At 40.0% G+C, this 20,175-nt stretch overlaps 1 protein-coding gene across 6 annotated transcripts in view; it reads left to right on the plus strand.

Annotated features, from left to right (window-relative positions):
- Positions 1 to 20,175, plus strand: part of LOC149323228 (phospholipid phosphatase-related protein type 1) — a 150,033-nt gene that overhangs the window by 48,454 nt on the left and 81,404 nt on the right. Inside the window, exon 2 of one of the 6 annotated variants that reach the window (XM_089488600.1) lies at positions 2,928 to 3,044. The exons of 4 other annotated variants lie outside the window; for them this stretch is intronic. The gene's annotated coding sequence lies outside the window, so the exon portion shown is untranslated. Of the gene's footprint in view, positions 1 to 2,927; positions 3,045 to 12,140; positions 12,160 to 20,175 lie in introns of those variants that run through there. One more of the 6 variants, XM_089488602.1, reaches the window with a different exon arrangement.

The raw sequence follows: 20,175 nt of genomic DNA on the forward strand, positions 1-20,175 counted from the left end.
TATTTTAAAAAAAGAAATGGATGGCTGACTGTAATAGCAAACTACTTATGTAGTAGCTAAAACAGCAGACATAAAACAACAAAGAAGCTCCAAGGTTTCTTGACATATAAGCAATCTTAGGAAAGAAGAAGACTTATGAGATAACCCCATGATGGATGTGTCAACAGAAATGTATGTTTTGGAGGGACAATATAAAACATCTGGAGAGGCAGGGGGGTAGAATAATCTCCCCTCCAAAAGATCTTGGCGTCTGACTACTTGTATTCACAATGAACATATTTGGTTTTAGATCCTAGTTACTGTGATTATTTGCCTTTTAGGCAGATCTTGCCATTTCTGTCACATTCCACAGGCACATATTGTACAGTCCAGATTTGACAGTTTCTGAGTGAATATAGGTTCCCAGAAAGGAGAAGTTTATGTATTTTTCAGTTTCTCTTAAAATATTTTAAGGCCAAAGGAGATGTGATGTGAAAGATCTGTTAAAAAGGTCTCCCATGGTTTTTGAAGCTGCAGTTCAATAGCCACTTACATAGGCTTTGAACCTGACTGAATGCAACTCACTGAGTGGGAAAAACACACTTTCTCTCTTTCATCTGGCTAAGATAAGAGAGGCAGCTTTGCTTAACATTTCCACAGCCTGCTCTTTGATTTTCAGTATAATGTATCCAAAGAAGCTCTGTGTATATGTGCATCTTGATAGTATATTCACAATAGCTAGAATACAAAACCTCTTCTACTCTGTAACTTTCTGTCATTCATCTAACTGGGAAGCTGGGCTTAACACATACACCTACCCACCCATCAAGATCTTGAGCAGTGTTGCATTTGCTTCTATAACTACTGAGTGGTGATGGATTATTAAAAACTGACTCATGTTCTGCCTTACTGCTAATGTTGTACTGAAGCTTGCAGTGCATGGGAAGCTTTGCTCTTTTTGGCAGTGGTAGGGGTATTTTCTGATTTTACCCTTAGGTCATTGTCAATGGAGGCAGCAAAGAAATCCTGCTGAGGAAACCTCCATCAGATGGGTGAAGCATGCCTTATAGCACATCTCAGAACTCCTAGCTTCCATGTTAGTAGGGCAGCGAATTCATCCCAGGTTCTAATCTGAATTTTAAAGGTGCTATTTAAGGTACTTAATCCTATTCTACAAACAGGTTCAGCACTTTGGGATGCTTTAAAATTCAGATTAAAACCCAGATCAGATTCATTGCCCAACAACATATGAGCTACCAGTTCCTACTGTGAAGACTTCTTAGTGATGTGAGACGTTTCTCAGTTGCAAAGGGTCCCACTTCTTCATGATATCAGACATTTCTGAGTTGCAAAGGGCAGGGAGGTTGCCAATACCTTTTTTTAAAAAGAGCAAAACTATGGCCCTTTAATTGTCTGTGTCAGAGGAATGTAGCAGCTGCTGGTCCTCTTGCCACTGATATATTAAAACATAAGGAGCAATACTAGAAGAAAGTACTATCTGATTCGATATTCTGCTCACACAATGGATCAATCAATGGCATATGGAAAGCCTACTGTCAGGATCTGAGTGTGACAATATACACCTGTTTGTGTTTCATGGCAACCACTATAAAGAGGAGACATGCTTCCTTTGGTAGTGGAGGGAATATATAGCCATTATGACTGATAGCCTCAGCCTCCAAGGAAATGCCTAGCCCTCTTTTAATGCCATCCAAATTGGCAACCATCACTGCATCTTGTGACAGGGGCTAGTACTGTTTAACTATTCATAGTGTGAAGAAATATATTGCTTTATCTGTCATAGGGTTCTTCTATTATAATAGAGGGTCCCAAACCATGCATAATTTTGCATACCTCTATCATATCTCCCCTTAAATCCCATTTTTCTTTTTCTTTTGGCAATTGAACAGCCACAAACACTGTAAATTTTCTTCACGTGAAGTTATAACAGCTCCTTGACAGAATTTCAGCAGATGTCATTGAAATCTCTCTCTCTCTCACACACACAGAAACAAATTTCCTCCAGATGTTTTAGATGATAACCCCTGTAAAATTTTGCCATTGGACATGCTACCTCAGATTTCTGGGAACTGAAGTCCAAAACATCAGAAGTGCCACAGGTTCCCAACTCCTGTTAAGATCTCCATGAGTTGGATTCTTTTGCCACACTTTTTAAAATAGTGGTACCTGAATGCACCTTGGAATCTCTTTTAAGCCACATGGTGCAGCCAGGGATAAGGTGGCTTCTCCCATATGTGGGTCCCCTGAAGCTTTTGCAGACAGCCAACCTTTTTTCTGTGTGTCGAACAGCAGCGTTCTTAATTGACTAGGGAATAAAATTCATAGACAGCTTTCCTTCTGCTGGAAACAATGTTTTAAGCAGCACAAATAATCATGTGAAGTCTGTATGACAGTGATGCAATTAGGGCAAACTGGAGCATAGAATATCCCCACATTTAGGGTTAAAGAATGAATTCATAAATTGAAGACAGCAGTTTATTTCACAAAACAGCACTAGTCCAGAAGTCAGCATTCTAACTAAGCTATTTGGCACTCAAGCAAGCATACCATAACAATTTATAGCAAGTTTTGAAAGTCTACCCAGCAACAGCATATAACAAGATATAACACATCATAGAAGTATACTGGATAGCAGTCTTTGAATAGTAGTAATTAAGCTGTAGTGGAAAATTGCTAAATGAACACCAGTTATTCATGTTGGTCTTTTCCTTACATTTCATATTATTACTTCTTTTAACAGAGAGTGCCACTTAACCAATGGTAGGGTTAGATTGCCCCTTTAAATGCTCACTTTGCTTTTCTTTGCATTTCCTGGCAGCTTAATAACCCTGCGGCTCTTAAAATGATCCCTTGTTGAGGATTCCTTTCATTTAGCATGGTTCTACCTTGCTTTGGCCTTATGGTCATGTTTTGACCTTTCCCTTCAGGTCCAGAGCCTTGAAGTCTACAAACAATTACCCAGAAGGCAACATGTGATGGGAGAACTGGGGAACAGGCTCAGATTCAATACCTGGACTAGCATGGTCATGCCAAGACCAACCAAGGTTGATGCTCAACACATCATCTTTTCATCTTCTTTTTAACATGTTATAGCTGTTGTGGTGGTTGAGTGTGGACATGGGAATGGTTCCAGATACTCATTGTACTATTTTTACTTGCAGTATGTTGTTGCTGTGTGCCTTCAAGTTGTTTCTGATTTATGATGACTCTAAGGCAAACCTATCATGGGGTTTTCTTGGCAAGATTGTTCAGAGGATGTTTTCCTTTGCCTTCCTCTGAGACTGAGAGAGTGTGACTTGCCCACAATCACCCGGTGGGTTTCTGTAGCTGAGCAGAGATTTGAAACCTGGTCTCTAGAGTTGTAGTCCAATGCTCAAAACATTACACCATACCACACCACACTGGCTCTCTGCTTCCAATATATGTACCCCTCCTTTTTTCTATAACAAAATGGTGTTTATTCCCATGTAAATGTGTTTCTCATCAGAGTGGCAGACACAAACTTTATTTAATTCCTCATAGTCATGATAGCTCTATGATTTAATTAAGTTTAAAAAGAAAACATGTGCCCAACCCTACCCCCCCCCCTTTTTTTTTTTTTTAATTGAGGATTGGCAAACTGTTTGCTCTAACACCTCAGGAATGTAGAAACAGTCATGAAGCCTGGAATGGTGATGATGGGAAGGTGAAGTGAAATATTATCTATGTGCCTAACAACGGAAGCAATGTTAAAGTATCATGTTGGAGGAGTGTGCATGACAACTGAAGCAATGTTAAACTGTCATATTGGAAGAGTGTAAGACTACTCAGTCTCTGTCTGCACCACCATTTCATGCCATGCAGGTAATATTACTACATTTTAATTTATGCAGCTCGAATTTCTGTTAAAGGCCTCATTGTTGAGCTAACTAAAAAGATGAAACTTTAGGAAGAAGAGACAGATAAAAAACTGAAAAGGGAACAAGATCTCTTATTTCATTTGGGGAGAATAATTATTATTATTATTATTATTATTATTATTATTATCATTTCTTACCTGCCTGACTCCATGGATTTAGGTAGAGAACAGGAACAGATTAATATACAATATGCAACATCAGTTAAAAAAAAACACCCGACTTCTGTTAAAACACACACAGCATCAATTTAAAAGAACAAGTAAGATAAATACATATTAAAACAATCAACCCATATTTTTTAAAAAAATCATAATTTAACATTCACAATTTTAAAATCATCTGGATATGCCTTCTGGAAGAGAGATTGTTCTTGATGCTGTTTTGAATTCGGATTGATATGTTAAGGATTGGAACCAGTTTGCAGGTTGCAGCTACGCAACGTTTAACTAATACATATTAAATTATCCTTTCCACATTTACAAAAGAGAGATTTGTTTGCTTATTTATTTGTGTATTTATTTATTTGCTTTCCCCATCCCCTCTCCCAAGTGAATATAACCTGTGAATTAGTTAATCTGTTTTGTTTTTTCCCAGCACGCCAATAAAACAGTAAAGGGTTACTTTGCCCCATTTCCTAGTCAGGGAATTGAATTATACAGGGCTTGATCATGTGAGACAGTGAGAGTATTAGCTGTGATCCTGCAGTGTCCTTAAACACAATCTTAATTAAGTACTTTTGATGGCGTCTCTTTGTTCCTAGATTATTTAAATGCAATGCATTTATTCTCATTAAAAGTTAATCTAAAGGCAATGTAATCCAGATGCTGTCTATTTTAACAAGGTTGCCTCACTTAAATACAGCAACCAAAAGATGAGGTTGGATTAAGCTATTTGAGCTGATTGCAGAATGGCCATTAGAGTGATAAGGAGTGTTCTTGATTGGTAATGTCTGTGCAATGTTGTCTTATTTTCAGAGGTACTGCAGAGGGAAATGGAGGTATTTGGGTTTGCTGTGGGATATGTGGCCTGTGGAAATGTCCGAAGATATTGGCTCCTGTTTTTCCTCACAGATACCTATCCCTTCCCTATGGTAGTTCGCAATCTTAATAAAATCATTGACTATACCTTTTAACAAATAAACCCATAACTACCGGTATATGCAGCTCATTTCTGTGGTGCTTGTCATATTTGAAATCTAAATGTGCATAGTAAAAACTGAGGAATGGTATTTTCCTTTTTGTTTGACTTTGAAAATAGCTGCAGAGAGCAGGAAGAGCATTTCCCTTAAGATCTCATAGTAAAAACAACAATGCTTGTCTCTCTGACTTCCACTTCACTGGCTTTATCCACCCCTAACTAAAAGTATCTAGCCTGCTTTCTGTTTGGAGCATCTCAATGCAATGGAGAGGAGGGTGATTTCTGCTAAGAGGCATTGTGTATTTCTTGGCCAAATCCCAGGTTACTATTCTTTTCTAAGTGCTTGTCTTTATGCAGAGAAGTATTTTCAGGGAGAAATGTTAGTAAGCATGAAGAAGTGTGCTTATTCTTTTTCCTACCAGCAAATGCTCTACCCAAGCAATTTTAGACCCATATTGTGCTTCAAGAGGTCTTGGCAACTTGAAATAACCCTGATCATTGCAATTGGGAGTGGAGATAATGATTTGGAGATCATTTACACAAGAGGTTCAATAGGTACATCAATATTCAAGCTCCCTCCTTGTCAATTTTCAAAGGTGGCTTGCTTGGGAGCAAGCCACCTTTGTGTCATGTTAGCACAGTCATGTTAACACAGTAAAAAATCTGGTCAGAATGATGTGTTTACTGAATCAGGTGTGTGACTCCAGCCTTTGTGATGGGTAGCTCACTTCATTTGTGGACTGACATGGACATAGTGAATTCTCTTTTTTCTTGTTTTAGATGTGATGTGGTAGAAATGGCAATCCTGTCAGGCATTGCAGGTGGGCTTGGTATACAAAGGCAAAAACAACAAAAGGACAGTCATTCATCCATGTAGGCATTTCCTCAGTTCTCCTCCTTTTCTGCCTGAAACAAATGTAGCCGACGCAGTAAACTATCCGTTCTAGCACTAATAATACTAATAAAAAAAATCTAAACAAAACCAGAAAGCCTTGATCAAAAATGGAGGGGGCAGATGAAGCAGGAAATAAGCTTCAGTGGGCACAGTGTGAAATTTGCAGATAGAAACATATTGTAAGTGTTGAAGGTTTGGTTCCAGGACTGCTCTCCCCCCATCAAAATCTGTGGATGCTCAAGTCCCATTAAATACAATGGCATAGTAAAATGATATCCTTTATATAAAATGGCAAAATCAAGGTTTGGATTTGGAAATTTCTTATTATTTTTCAATATTTTCAAGCTGTGGATGCTTGCATCCATGGATAAAGAAATCATGGATACAAGGGGCCAACTGTAGTTTGTAGTCTATTCACTCTGCAGGTGTGAGAAAATAGGAAAGGGCAGAATCGTGCCCTTCCCAGTAGCTTCAGGCAAAGGTAAACTGTTGCAACCTCTCGTGGCTTGTCTGTTTTTCCTCATTATTAACTTTTTCCATCTTGACCACATGTGTCAGTTGTCATCTATGAAATGTTGGAGTATATACAATCTGGGTTAAACCCACTTTTATATGACTGAACTTGTTTAACTCTACAGTATCTGGAAGAGGCTGAAGCAGATCGTCATATACTTAGAAATATGCATCTAACTCTAATCCATGCAGTCTGCTTAAGAGTGTTTCTTATGCTCATTTCTGGTTTTTATGTAGTCCCGACAACTAATATTTTCCTATCTAGCTATATAGCTCTATAGAACCAGGCAATCTATGAAGGTAGTATAGTGCTTTCCATATGGTTTAACCAGAGCTTTGGAAAATGTAGGAGTTGTCCACATGGGCCAAATAAAGCATCCCCCCTGTCCACCCAGTCTCTGGGTTTTGTGAAAACCGTTCACATGATGTCTAGCCAGTTCAGCACTGAAAGTGAGATATACCCTTCCCCCCCCCCCCCACCTTACAACAGTTAACATAATCTTTTGCGCCAGATCTTTAAAGAAGAAATGGAACCTTCTGTTGCAATGCTGTGCAGCTATTTACAATATCTTTCACTGAGCTGTTCACCGCCGCTGGCATGTGTCACTCATTTTGAGGTCAGAACAAACCTTGGTTTTGCCTAGCCATGCTATTGATGCTGGGCTGCCACCAGAATGTTCTGGCTCATATGGACTCTGCTTTTGTTACAAATAACTGGTTACTTGTAAACAGTTCTTTTCCCAATAACACATAGAATTGTGAGAAATAGTTTCAATACATCCCAGTTAACAAAGCAGCCTCCTAAGGAGAGGATTATTTATAGGGGAAGGTTCACTTTTGTTAGAGATATCTAGTATTACCCATGACCAACAGAGATGATCATTCTTGGAAGAATCATGTGCTTCTGTATTCTCACACCTATTGCTTGGTTAAACTGGTGGAATTTAATTTTTAAAAAATCTTGCTTCCTACAGTGTCCACACTTCTAATTGCTGGAGAAATCATAAATATTTTTCAGAAGTGGTTGCTGATTTAGCAAGCACTGAGTTACTAGTCAGTAGGGAAGCACAGACAAATTACTTGAGTACATTCTTAAATTATCTGTAATCAAAGTGAAATCAGAATGCAACATGATTAATCCGGAATTGAAGCAGAGAGAGAGAGATTGTTTTCATCTTTAGTGATTTATCATGCCACATATCTGTAATGATAGGCTTTAAACTGGAACAACAGGAACTCATTGACCTATGCAGCACCTAAAAGTTTTTCCAGATGTAACAGACTTACTAAGAAATTCAATGTTCTCTGCCTAAGAAAGGGGCTTTGCACAGGACAGGGGCCAGTTGGATATCAAGGGAAGTTACTTTTCTGTTGCCAATGAAATTCAGATGTTATTACCTGTTTATTACCCTTAGTCCTTACATGGTTAAGAAGGGGAATGGCTGTTCCTGCATTGAGATCCCTCCAGACCATCTTAACAGACAACAGAAGTAACACCTGAGACAAAATGTAGGCCTGTGTCTATCGGTCAATAGAGGTATCACTGTTTTGTGGATTTTGGATTTTGTTCTAAGAACTCATTGAGAAATGCTGCCAGCCAAGCCATGAAATCTGCAAAATCAGAGGATGCACCTCATCTCGACAGGGAGAGAGATTTTCCTTCATATAAAAAATGAATCCTTTCATATGCATGTTAAAAAGAAAGATTGTCGCTCAGACACCTGTTGAAACTGGCAGCCAAGAATGAGGATAGCCAAAATAAGTTCAAAATTCCAAGTGCCTTTGAGATGCTCAGCAAGTCAACTTTGGCTGAAGAGTCAGAGCAGTTCTGACTCGGTCACCAGCTTTAATGAGACAATTTCCCCAGGTGGCAAGGTCTTGGAAGCAGCCATTCCTTAGGCTGCCCTGGCAGGCCCTTGCTATTCTGAAGAGCTACAGCTGATCTACACAATTTACAGAGCTGGAAATTATCTCTAACAGAACATCTCCTCTACAGATAGTGGCATAGAAGGAAGACAAACAGAGGTGGTACTTGGCTGCCATGGAAAAAAGTACAGCTATAGCTTATTTTCTACTGGACAGTATGGTGTTCAGTCCGGGAAGGTAAAGGCACAGAAGGTGAAGATAAAGGTAAAGGTGATGACACTTGAAGACCGCATAGAGTGACCTCCTTCCTTATCTCCTGAGTGTTTGAAGGAGAAGCAGGGAGGCTTGGAAAAATAGCCCGTGTTGGAGCACAGGCAATTTTGCTAGTGATCTCTGCCCACACCACATGGCCAGGTACTCCGGAAGCCCCTGTTTTATGCACCCGCCTTGGATTCCATTTTGGGAGAAAAGTGAGATATAGATAAATAAAGTAATTTTCTTCCTCCTTCTCCCTGAATGGAGGTATTGGAGTTACTCAGGCAGGTAACCAGCCAATTGATAAGCCACTTTTATTTTCTTTTGGTGATCAGGTGCTGCCTCTGTGTCTTCTCCTTTTAGGGGTGGGTGCCACTTGTGGTGCAATGGAGAGCACAACCTGCAGCAGCAGAACTTCAGGTGGGTCTAGGTCAGAGCCAGCAGTTATATATTGCATGTTGAAATCTACTGGATCCTGGCATCATCTGGTCATTGTTGGCCTTAAATCTGCAATATGATTTAGGGGTGATGGTATCCTGCCACCAAGTTCAGTCCAGCAGTTTTACACTTTGAGGCTGCCTGGATTTTTCTCATCTCTGGTGTTGAGAGCTCCTCATTTGATGCATGCTGACCCCAGCATTTTACAAGCTTCTCCCTGATAGTTTTCCATGCATAGCTAATCTATATTGGGATCTTTCAAGTTCACAGTCCATTTACCTGGTGGTTTCGTTGACTGCATGTCCTCCAAACTGTCCTAATTTGGCAGGGACATTTTGATTCAATCCTCTGCCATCCTACTTTTCCAGCTGCTTTTAAAATCCCCCCTTTTCTTCTCCCCCTCCCACCCCACTTGCCTTTTCCCCTTTCTCCTTAGGTTACTTCAGTTTTTTCAGAGTGAGTTCAAAGTGCAAAAGTATCTTCTACTTTGTTAACTCAGCTGGGGGAGAGGAGAAAATGGAATCGTTTTTTGTGGGTTTATTCGGGCTATGTGGCCATGTTCTAGAAGAGTTTATTCCTGACGTTTTGTCAGCATCTGTGGCTGGCATATGAAGATAGCCTGAAAAACCCACATAGCCCAAAAAACCCACAAAAAACCATGGATGCCAGCCATGAAAGCCTTTGACTTTGCATTGGAAAATGTAATCTTTCTCTTCCCAGTAGGTTCAGCCAAAAGCAAACAGTCCCAGGCTCTCTTAGCTTGTGTGTTCTTCCTCATTATAAACCTTTGCCATCTTGATCACATTCTGATGTTGCTCAATGATCCATATCCAGGAATATTGTGAAATGTTGGCAAGTATGTAGTTATACCTCCTTTCTCAAATACAGTGAGTGAAATGAGATCTCAGTAGTATAGTAATGAGAACTGACAGTCTAACACAAGAATGGTATCCAAATGTCATATTTTGTATTTTTCAGGAGTTTTGGTGCTGGGTGTGTTTCTGTGCACATCTACCCTTGCACCTATTGTTCCTGCAACTTCACCTACCATAGTTCCCCACCAGAGGTAGCCAATGTTAGCCAATGAGGCTATGGGAAGAAAAGCATTTAAGTCTATCACTTTGCTGTGTAGACCAAGGACTGGTGACTTCTACCCTTCCAGATGTTGCTGGACTGTACCTGTCATCATCCTTCATCATTAGCTGTTCCAGTTAGGGCTGATGGAAGTTGCAGTCCAACCATATCACCTTCTTATAAGCATCTAACATCACTGGCTGTCGGTATTTACAAAAAGATAATAGAAACAGCCTTCAGGGATGATAAAAATAGAAAAAATCCTTTGATCTTTTCCACATCATGGTTAGAGGTTTACAAATGACCCACTGAATTTCAGAAAAATGATGAATGCATTTTTAGGCGAGAGATCATCTTCCTCCTATTGCCACATTTGTTTTGAAATAATATATTAAAGTTGACTAAATAAAAACATTTCCGTTTGCCTCCCTTTGAGTTTTCAATTGAATTTTTAATTTCCCAAGGAGCCTTATAGCTTAAGTCCTCCAATAATAATATAGAAGCAGCTCTGAAATCATCATCTTAAGTTATTATGGAGATTGTTCATTAATAATAATCTCTGTTTTAGGTTAAACCATTTGTAGATCCTGCTCATTGTTGCTAGGTTATAAGAAGCTATTCGGGTCTGTATCTGATAGGGTCAGTAGAGCTGCCTCTACATGCTTTCCCAATTTGCTGAGAAAGCAATTTTATTCTCCATTATGTGGACACAGGCACACAGTGTCATGTTTCTTTTTGCATTCAGAAGATCACAGGATAAAATCAACCATTGTTCTCATTTTATGAAAGTATTAGGGATTGGCAGTGGGAAGCCTTAGGCCAAGATTGGCTCTCTTGAGTGCTAAGATTTGCCATCACAAGGCTTGCATTTCGAAATGTGTGTACTATACCAGTACACCCATGACTGCAGTGAGATTAGAAACAACTGTTTGATGAGCATGTTCTGTAGCTCACAGTGGTTTGCCATCATGGAATGTCAGAAGCAACTCTAAAGGAGTTAGAGTTGGTTTTTGTACAGCGCTGTGTACATCTACGGTGCTTTATAAATAAAGATAATAATAATAATAATAATAATAATAATAATAATAATAAAGGCCATTGCTGACTCCAAATTTTTTATCAGTCATCCATTGAGCCTATACAACTTGCCTATGAATGCAGCATTACTTTTTGTGTTCTTACTTTGTGGTTCACTTAATCTACCAAATATTTCAGAACACAAAAGACATTTATCTTAGCATTTTGCCATTGTTAATGGCACTTGTTTTTATCTAAATGCACACACTTATCCAGATTCTTTTTCTTCACTTCCTCTTCATACCATGAAACTGAATTGCTTGGCAGTCTTTCTGTGGCTGGTGAGACACATTATTCTGTATGTTATTTTGTCTTTAAAACGGAAAGGAAAAGGTTGATTATGGATCATTTTCTCACTCGCTCAACAAAATGTAAACTTTCAAAGTGTTAGCTGCAGGATGTACTGCAGATGATACTACATATAGAGAACAAAATTGTATTTCAGACAGAATGCCTATTATTTACAATGCATAACCTTTTCAGAGGCTGTTGATATAATTAACACTTTGGGCACTTTTTCTGGCTTTAAGACTCATTTGTTAATGTGTTTGATTGTTTTTTCTCTGAGAAGGAAGCTAAAGTTCTGAAATGTCAGACACCTAGCCCCTTAGATGATGGTACCAGAGAAGGTAGGTAGTCATACCTTTGTCTGGTCAAAGTTCCTTGATTGGTAGATCTCTGGTTAGCATTAGTATGTGAGCTTGGAGACCCTCTTTCAATTCTGGATTTCCAGTGAGACAACCCACATCCTTGGGCTGGGCCAGCAAGAAAGTTTGTTCAAGTGAAAGGATTTTTATAAAATTTTAATATGTCTTTCAGAAATCCACAATGCATCTCTCAGGAGTGGACTATCTTAGCAAAAAGAATTACTCAGAGTTACTTCTTAACATTGCCTTCCATTTAAAACAATACGGATATTTTACGCCATGTTGCAGCAATGGCAGCTGTGTGATCAAAGAATAATTCAGAACTTGAGATTCCACCCTGCCATTAAGATGCTGTAAGGTAAATAAAGCCCTAATTTGTTCAGGATCATGTGCAATCTTTGGGGAAGATTCCTGACATTACAGGTGTAATGAGAGTGAGTCACACAGAGCAAGGCTCTTGTCTCTATCAATGTCAGTGTAATTACAAAGCTACTCTGCTTTCTTTAGATTGCTCATTTGTATTGGTGTAAGTAACAAGAATACAGCAGCCCTGGGCTGCAAGGAGATGCAAGAGCACTTGAAAGAGATGTGGTAATCAGTATTCTTGGCTTCAGTTGTGTCTAATGTGATCTAAGTGGGAAGATGAATGTAAAAGTGGGCATTGTGTTTCCTAAGGTTTTGAGAGTGTCTGGAAAGAGGACAGTCTTTGCAGTACTTATAGGATTAAGACCGCATTTAGATTAACCACTAGGGTCTTGAGTGGAAACTACACCACAGTCGAATTGATGAGACAGTTCAGAGCTGGGAGTCAAATCCATAATTTTCCAAATGGAGGGACAGATGGGCATAAGCGCTCCTCATTCATGGGTCACCAGGCTACCAGCAGTGGTTCTTGAAGGCAATATGGAATCATGGGAAGCTAATGACTGACTGACTCTAGGTCAGCGAATATGACAGACAGATGGATAAACACACTTTGTTTACTGCTGAGTACTTTCGTTCAGGGTTAGGAAGAGCAGATGCTTCAATGCTACAAACTGCTTGCCTATTAAGATTGCCTATATTTTACCAGTCTGACTAGTAAAATTCAAATTCCTTATTTATGGGCAAATTACTTTCTGTTATTTTTAATCCGGGTGACCCCTTTGGATTGATAAGAGAATGGCATAAAACCTGAAAACTTCCTGGCAAAAATCCTTGTTAAATGCTCTTCAAAGTAACTTCTGAATATAACTAAAACTATCTGGTTAAATCAATAAAGCAACTGACATTTGAAATGGAACACTGTCACACTCTTGTTGTTATTGTGTGCCTTCAAGTCCTTTCTGACCTACAGTGACCCTAAGGCCATCACAGGGTTTTCTGGGGCTGATAGCTTGTGACTTGCCCAAGTTCACCAAGTGGGTTTCCATGTGCAAGCGGGGAATCAAACCTGTTCTCTAGAGTCCAACAACAAAACTCTATGCCATGCTGTCTCTCCATGCTTGTTACCCCCAAAGGTAGCTAGTTACTGTTAGCAATACTACTTGAACTTGTTTCCTCCAAGCTCTGCCCATACCTTCAGCTTCCTTGGCTGGCAGTACTTGTAGATATGACAAAGCCCTGTAAGGGGAGTTCCATCATGGCATCTTTTGCTGGACTTTAATCAATGTGTGGGCAGTTGAGGAGGCTGTTGGCTCTCACAGAAATGATTGTACAGTGGAAGTTGAGACATTCACATAGAGTTACTGGCCAGGTAAAAACAAGAATCCCAAACCTCACCTTGGGAATTTTTTCCAAAACCTTCTCCTCCATGACAGTTTTCTTTTGAAAAGAATCTCTTTTCTGTGAAACGATGGGCCCATACAGACAGGAGAAAATAATGCTGCTTTGGGTCACTTTGAGGTATGCTGTTTAAATGATGCATGTGTCCTAAGAGTCTGGAAGCCACACCAAAGCCACGCTCCAGATCTAAGCAGCTTTATTTTGGACTGTCTGTATGGGGCCTATATGAGGCTGGTTAAATGGGAAAGAAACCAACCACTAGTAAAAAACTGAGCTCTGCTGAGTAACTCTTACTGAAAAATCAATAAACATCACTATATCCCACCGCATTATGTCTATGGCTAGTTAGTGCTGAGTCTGCCCTTGGCAGCTTTGCATGGAGAGATGTTCATTTCCATTCATTTTTAATGAATTTTCCAAAATTCTCAAAGGTCTTTATATTTGCTGTGAATAGAAGTTATGATTTTAAAAAAATGAATGTTGGAGAAAAGAAACCGAACATATATGATCATCTAGCCTCAAGTTTTTGAGTATTTAATTCTTGAAAGTCTGTATTTGGATCTCAGTCTGGGATTAATTACACCCTTTATTTTGTCTCCATTATATGAAACAGTCTGGCATTTGACACCATAGTCCTGAGTAAGACCAATTTCATTCAATGTGATTTAGTTCCAGGGAAGCATGCATCATAGACAGCAGTAAAGCTGCATAATCCTTCCAGTATCTGTGGGGTGATCTGGAGATGGAGAAACCACTTATCCAAAAGTCTGAAAATCTTGTACCAGCAGGATGGAAGGGAGACACAGGCCAAATAAATGGTCTCCCCCTACCAGTGGGGCAACTGAACAATATATGACCCAGACCCCAGTTCTAGTGCAAACTGAACAGACACCGACCGGCCAGTTCAGCCCGAGAATTGGAGTATAATCACCTTAAAATTAACTAAGGCCCCATAAAGACAGGCCAAAATAAAGCTGCTTCGAGTCACTTTGGAGGTATGCTGTTTAAGTGATGCATGCGTCCTAAGAGTCTGGAAGCCGCGTCAAAGCCACAATCCAGTCCTAAGGACTGGAGCGCAGCTTTGGTGCAGCTTCTGGACTCTTAGGATGCATGCATCATTGAAACAGCATACCTCCAAAGTGACCTGAAGCAGCTTTATTTTGGTCTGTCTGTATGGGGCCTAAAATACCTCACCAGTTGCTCTGGATTGTCCCAGAAGATCCAGAGCTCTCCATTCTGACAAGGGGCTTCTGTTTGCTCTGAGGACAAAACAAGGCACATCCAGCCATATAATCAAGGCTTGGTGCCTCATTCTGACCTTTGAGCAAAGAGCAAATGAATATCCTAGGTGGCTCAGTGGGATGCACATGTATTTAACCACTTGCCAAGGGAGGCGAGTTGGGAGAGCTCCAGGACCAGGATACTCTGGGCTGCTCCATGCCAATACATACCGGATTCCTGAAGAAAAAGGCCCAGGGAATCCTACCTTTGGCATCTTCTTGATGGGGAACCTGTAGACCTTGCCACAGCCTCATGGAGAACGCTTACATGATTGGATTTCCAAGGCCAGACTTCTCTCTTCACCCATTAGGGAGGGGAGATCATAGGATAAAGGTAGCACACTGAGCAAGCAAAGCAGGGGTTTCTCTTGATGAAAGGTATTTTGGAAAAGAAGAGCAACAAATCATGCTGGCTCCTTTGCATTTCATCCCTTTCAACCTCTTGTTTCTCACTGAGGTTGTGTCCGTATAATGGATTGACACAGCTGTGTCAATCTATTATACAGACACAAACTCCCCCCAAACATTCTGTGTTAAAAGAAAAAGAAGCCCGTACTCTTTTTGAGAAATTCTATGGCTTATCACACACACCCTTCATTCTTTCTTACTATCTGATTCGTGAGGTACACACTGACGTAGTTCATCTGGATTTTTCAGATCTGCAGGCAAGGGTAATATGGATCCAGGTGTGGCTGTTTGCCCTTTTGAAGTAAAAGACAAAATGACAACCCACCACCTGTTCACATATGACAGTCAAACATGCTAATAATTGAACATCACTTCGGTGCCGGTAATGAGATATCATCCCATTATAGTGGGCTGGCTGAGGGACTGAGCATATTGTGTCTTCCATAGGAATATACAGTATCTCCTTCTTCAACATGTAAACATGAACATTTAGTTCATTCCCACAGAATCCTTACATTACATTTGCAAAGAATCATGTCCAAACACAACACATCTTTCTACAAAGACATTACATGTTGCACAAAATAGTATGTGTCTTTTCGTGCAAATAAAATTTTCTTGTTTTTTTTTAAAGTCCTGAACTGCAAAAATGGAGGTGTTATAAAATGAGCAAAAATTCTCATAAAGTGTCAGATTGCATTCAGATGCTCTTGCTTGCTGAGGAGGGGAATAAATTGTTTATTTAAAATCCAGAGAAAACGGAAGTACTGGTGATAGGTTCCCCGGGTCCGGGTGGTGAGATTTGCCATCCTGTCCTGAATGGGGTCACGCTCCCCTTGAAGGACTTGGTTCGCAGCTTGGGAGTGCTCCTGGACTCGTCACTCCAGCTGTCATCTCAGGTGGATGCGGCGGTCAGGAGCGCTTGTTATCAGCTGCGGCTGAAACGCCAGCTGGGCCCCTACCTGGACCGGAGGGACCTTGAAACTGTAGTACATGCTTTGGTAATCTCTCGATTGGCTTTCTGCAATGTGTTCTACATGGGGCAACCCTTGTACCAAACCCGGAAGCTACAGTTAGTGCAAAATATGGCAGCGAGACTGGTCGCTGGATGTTCCAGGTCAGACCACATAACACCTATCTTGAAAGATCTTCATTGGCTGCCTATCTGCTTCCAGGCTCAATACAAGGTGTTGGTAATGACCTATAAAGCCCTAAATGGCTTGGGCCCAGGGTACTTGAAGGACCGCCTATCCCCATATAATCTGTCCCGCACACTCAAGTCAGCAGGGAAGAACTTGCTGGAGGTCCCAACTACATGTTATGTGAGGACCTCGCAACGGGCCTTTTCTATCTCGGTCCCTAGAATATGGAACAATTTCCCAGACGAGCTCCGTTCCACCACATCTTTAGATCTTTTCAAGAAGAATCTTAAGACCTTTTTCTTCTCCCAAGCCTTCCCCCCATGAGATGTCATTTTATATTTTACCCCCTCTGTTGATGACCTTGCAATGTTTATGGATTCTCCCACTCAGCTGGCCCTGTTGTTGTTATTGTGATTGTTTTTAAATGCTGTTTTAATTGTTTTATCTTGATGTATTTTTTATCTAAATCTGTACGCCGCTTTGATCAAAAGTTGGAAAAGCAGGATAGAAATAAACTTTTTATTATATTTTATTATATTATATATTATTTATTTGTCTATTGCCTCCCAGCCCACAAGGGCTCCTGAGGTGAAGAACAAATAAAGATAAATTAAAACAATAAAAAAATACAAACATTTTAAAAACATTAAAATACTCTTTAAAAATTAGAAGCAGTGTAAAAAACAGCAATTTCAAACAACGAATGCCACGCAGAGCAGCACTGTTTTGGATACTCACCAGAAGCTTGAAAGAGATGGTGCCAGCCTAACTTATTTGGGTAGGGAGTGCCACAGTCAAGATGCTACTACAGAGAAAGCCCTGTTACATGTACCCACCAACTTAACCGCAAGAGATATTGGGACACACAACAGGGTCTCCTCTGAAGAGCTCCAATTTCTGGCCTGCTCATAAGAGAGAGGCCGTGTTTCAGATATCTTGGGCCCAAATCATTTAGGGCTCTGTAGGTTAACACCAGCACCTTGATCTCAGAAGCAAATTAGAAAGCCAGTGTAATTGGTGCAAGACCAGTGTTAAATGGTCTCTAAAAGCACACCTGACACCAGCCTGGCTGCTGCCTTTTGCACTAGCTGCAGCTTCCGAACACTAATATTCTTCACATTTCTAGTCGTCTTCCCACTAGATCTCTGCTACCTGAAATGGCTACCTCGTTCTTCCTAATGGTAGGGCTGGCCCAAACTCTGTATTGGATGATGATCGCTGCTATCATTACAACTGTTGTAAGTAGGTATCTTCCCTATATATATATATATATATATATATATATATATATATAATTAAGGATTGTCAAACAAAGTTCTAACGTTGACGATAGCCAACTTTTCAAGCTTTTGTGATGCATTTGTGAATTTGTTGAACCCTATGGGGGCATATGTTTCTATTTTTGTGGCATATACAGGAAGAGTTTTAGAAATTTTATAGCTATGAAAGTATTTGAAGTGGTATGTTTCCAGATTTTTTTTTCAGCATGTTGTGTGGTTTAAGCATTCTGCTTTCTCCAGCTGTGCATCTGTCAGCGTGAAATATGTATTCATTTACTTTATCAAATATTGTATAGACTCTGCCTTTTGTTGCTTTGTAATAAAATGCATACCTGATTGTTGCACATGTAATGAAGTACAATGGTACCATTGAGGCAGTTGTGTGCATCCTATCCTGAACTATTACTTCATAAGAGTGTATTAAAAAATCCTACAAATTTAGATTCAGTGGCCAGCATTCCTAAATCATTGAAGTATTCTTGACACATTGTTGAACTGAGGCTAGTTCTGACATGAGCAAAAATGCTGAAAGATCTCTCCTCTTCATTTACAGTCATTGGAAGAGTGCACAAAAGATGAAGAACTACACAAACACCTTGAAATCAGCTTGAGATGCTAAGATCATGAGGTCCCATGGTTCCCAAGTAATGTCTCCAAAGTTAGACACGTTATTTGTTTTCAGATAGTTCACTTCTTTTGAGTGACACTCATCAATTGATGGTCTGCTTCCATTTCCACATAAACCTTGATTTCTCATCTAAAAGCTTCACAGCTTTATGGGTTCCTTTTAAGAGAAATAATGAGGTGATTGTACAGTATATATATTGAGTGTGTCTTTTGGATTTCTGTCATTTCATCCAGGGTTTCATATGGAATGATTTTCTCTTTGTGATGTACTTTGTTGTTGTTGTTGTATGCCTTCCAGTTGTTTCCAGTTTACGGCAATTCTAAGGCAGCCTTATCATGCACTTTTCTGGCTAAGAGTGTGTGACTCACCCAAGATCACCCAGTGAGTTTTATAGCTGAGCCCTAACCCTAACCCTGATCTTCAGAGTCTCCAGAATCGCAGTCTAACGTCCCAACTAAGACACCATGCTGGCTCTTTGTGAGGTATACATTTGGAAATTCTGGTAAAAATATGTGAATTTCTTGAGGCTGTGTGGCTGATGCACTTGTGGTTTTGTGGGACTACCCATGGTGCAGCATGGCCTACCATATGTAAATACTGGATGTTCTGCCAGCAAGTCTAAATATACCCAGACATACCAAAATAGAATCGCATCATCAGTCTGACCACCCAAAGAAACAGTAATTTATAGGTCAGCATTTGGAAAGAATTTGCTTAACACTTTAAATACATATATGTTCGAAGCTTTGAACAATTTTCCCTTTTGCAAGCTAAGCATTTATCAGCATAGAAGTAGCTGTTAAACCAGGGAATATCAAATTGTGCTCCATAGGATCTATTTGCCCCACAGATGTTTTTATGACTCCCAGGGTCCCCATCCCCATCCCTCAAAATTGAAAGGGGATGTTTTCTGGAAATTATTTACTCTAATATGGCCAATAAGTATTGGGGAGAGGGCTTATCTTATCCATTTGCCAATCTTGGAGACATTTTGATCCCTCCTGTCATATATCCCTATAGGTTTTCTTTTTCTATCTTCTGCCTCTACAGGTCTTCATTTTTTTTTTTAATTTTTTTTGAAAAAACAGGAACTATCTAGAACAGGCTCATTTCTTCCTGGGATACAATGAACATTCCCCAGACCTAAATATCTGGGGGAGTCATATAAAAATACCTAGAAATTTGATAAAATGCCGGATTTAGGGGCATATAGTATTCCCCCTCCCCACACACACACACCATTGAGGCAGAGGACACTGCGGTGTGCCAATGGGGATTCATTTCTCTAGGCCCATGGAGGGCAATGTAATTCCCCCAGTGTCCTAGAAAATGCCTATCCCATCTTACATCAAGTATTAGCAGTCTTTCTTTAGCTGCTACCCTGTCCTGTTATTTATCTTCCTTCCTTTTCTTCCAACATGTCTAAGAAAAGAATAGTTTGCTCAGTGCTCAAGCTGTTATGTTTGCAAAGAATTGTTTATATTTCCCAGAGCAGCAGGAGATATGGAAGCATCCCTGCCTAGTTTTGTATTCTTTGGATCCAAAAGCACTAGAGAACTGTGTTGTCAATATTTGCTTTATGTGCCCATTGACAATACAGCACAGAGGAGGCAAATACTCCTTCAACAAGACAGCATAGCTGGTAATCCTGTATCAGGTCCCCTGTGAGACCAACTGCACCCCAAGGATGCTTTAGCTAACCTACAGTTCACACTGTATCTATCTCCCGTGTGTCTTATTCTGTCCAAATTCACACTGCAGATCATCTCTAAGCTGTTTCTTTGTCCTGCTCCCATTACATGAAAGGGGATAAGGTGAAGAGAGATTCCCAGCTATCGGTGACATTTGTCATTGATTCCACGGATGAAACCA

Source organism: Sceloporus occidentalis, unplaced genomic scaffold, assembly GCF_023333645.1.
Source record: "Sceloporus occidentalis isolate IW3139 unplaced genomic scaffold, rSceOcc1.0.p SCAF_1, whole genome shotgun sequence".
Taxonomy (NCBI): domain Eukaryota; kingdom Metazoa; phylum Chordata; class Lepidosauria; order Squamata; family Phrynosomatidae; genus Sceloporus; species Sceloporus occidentalis.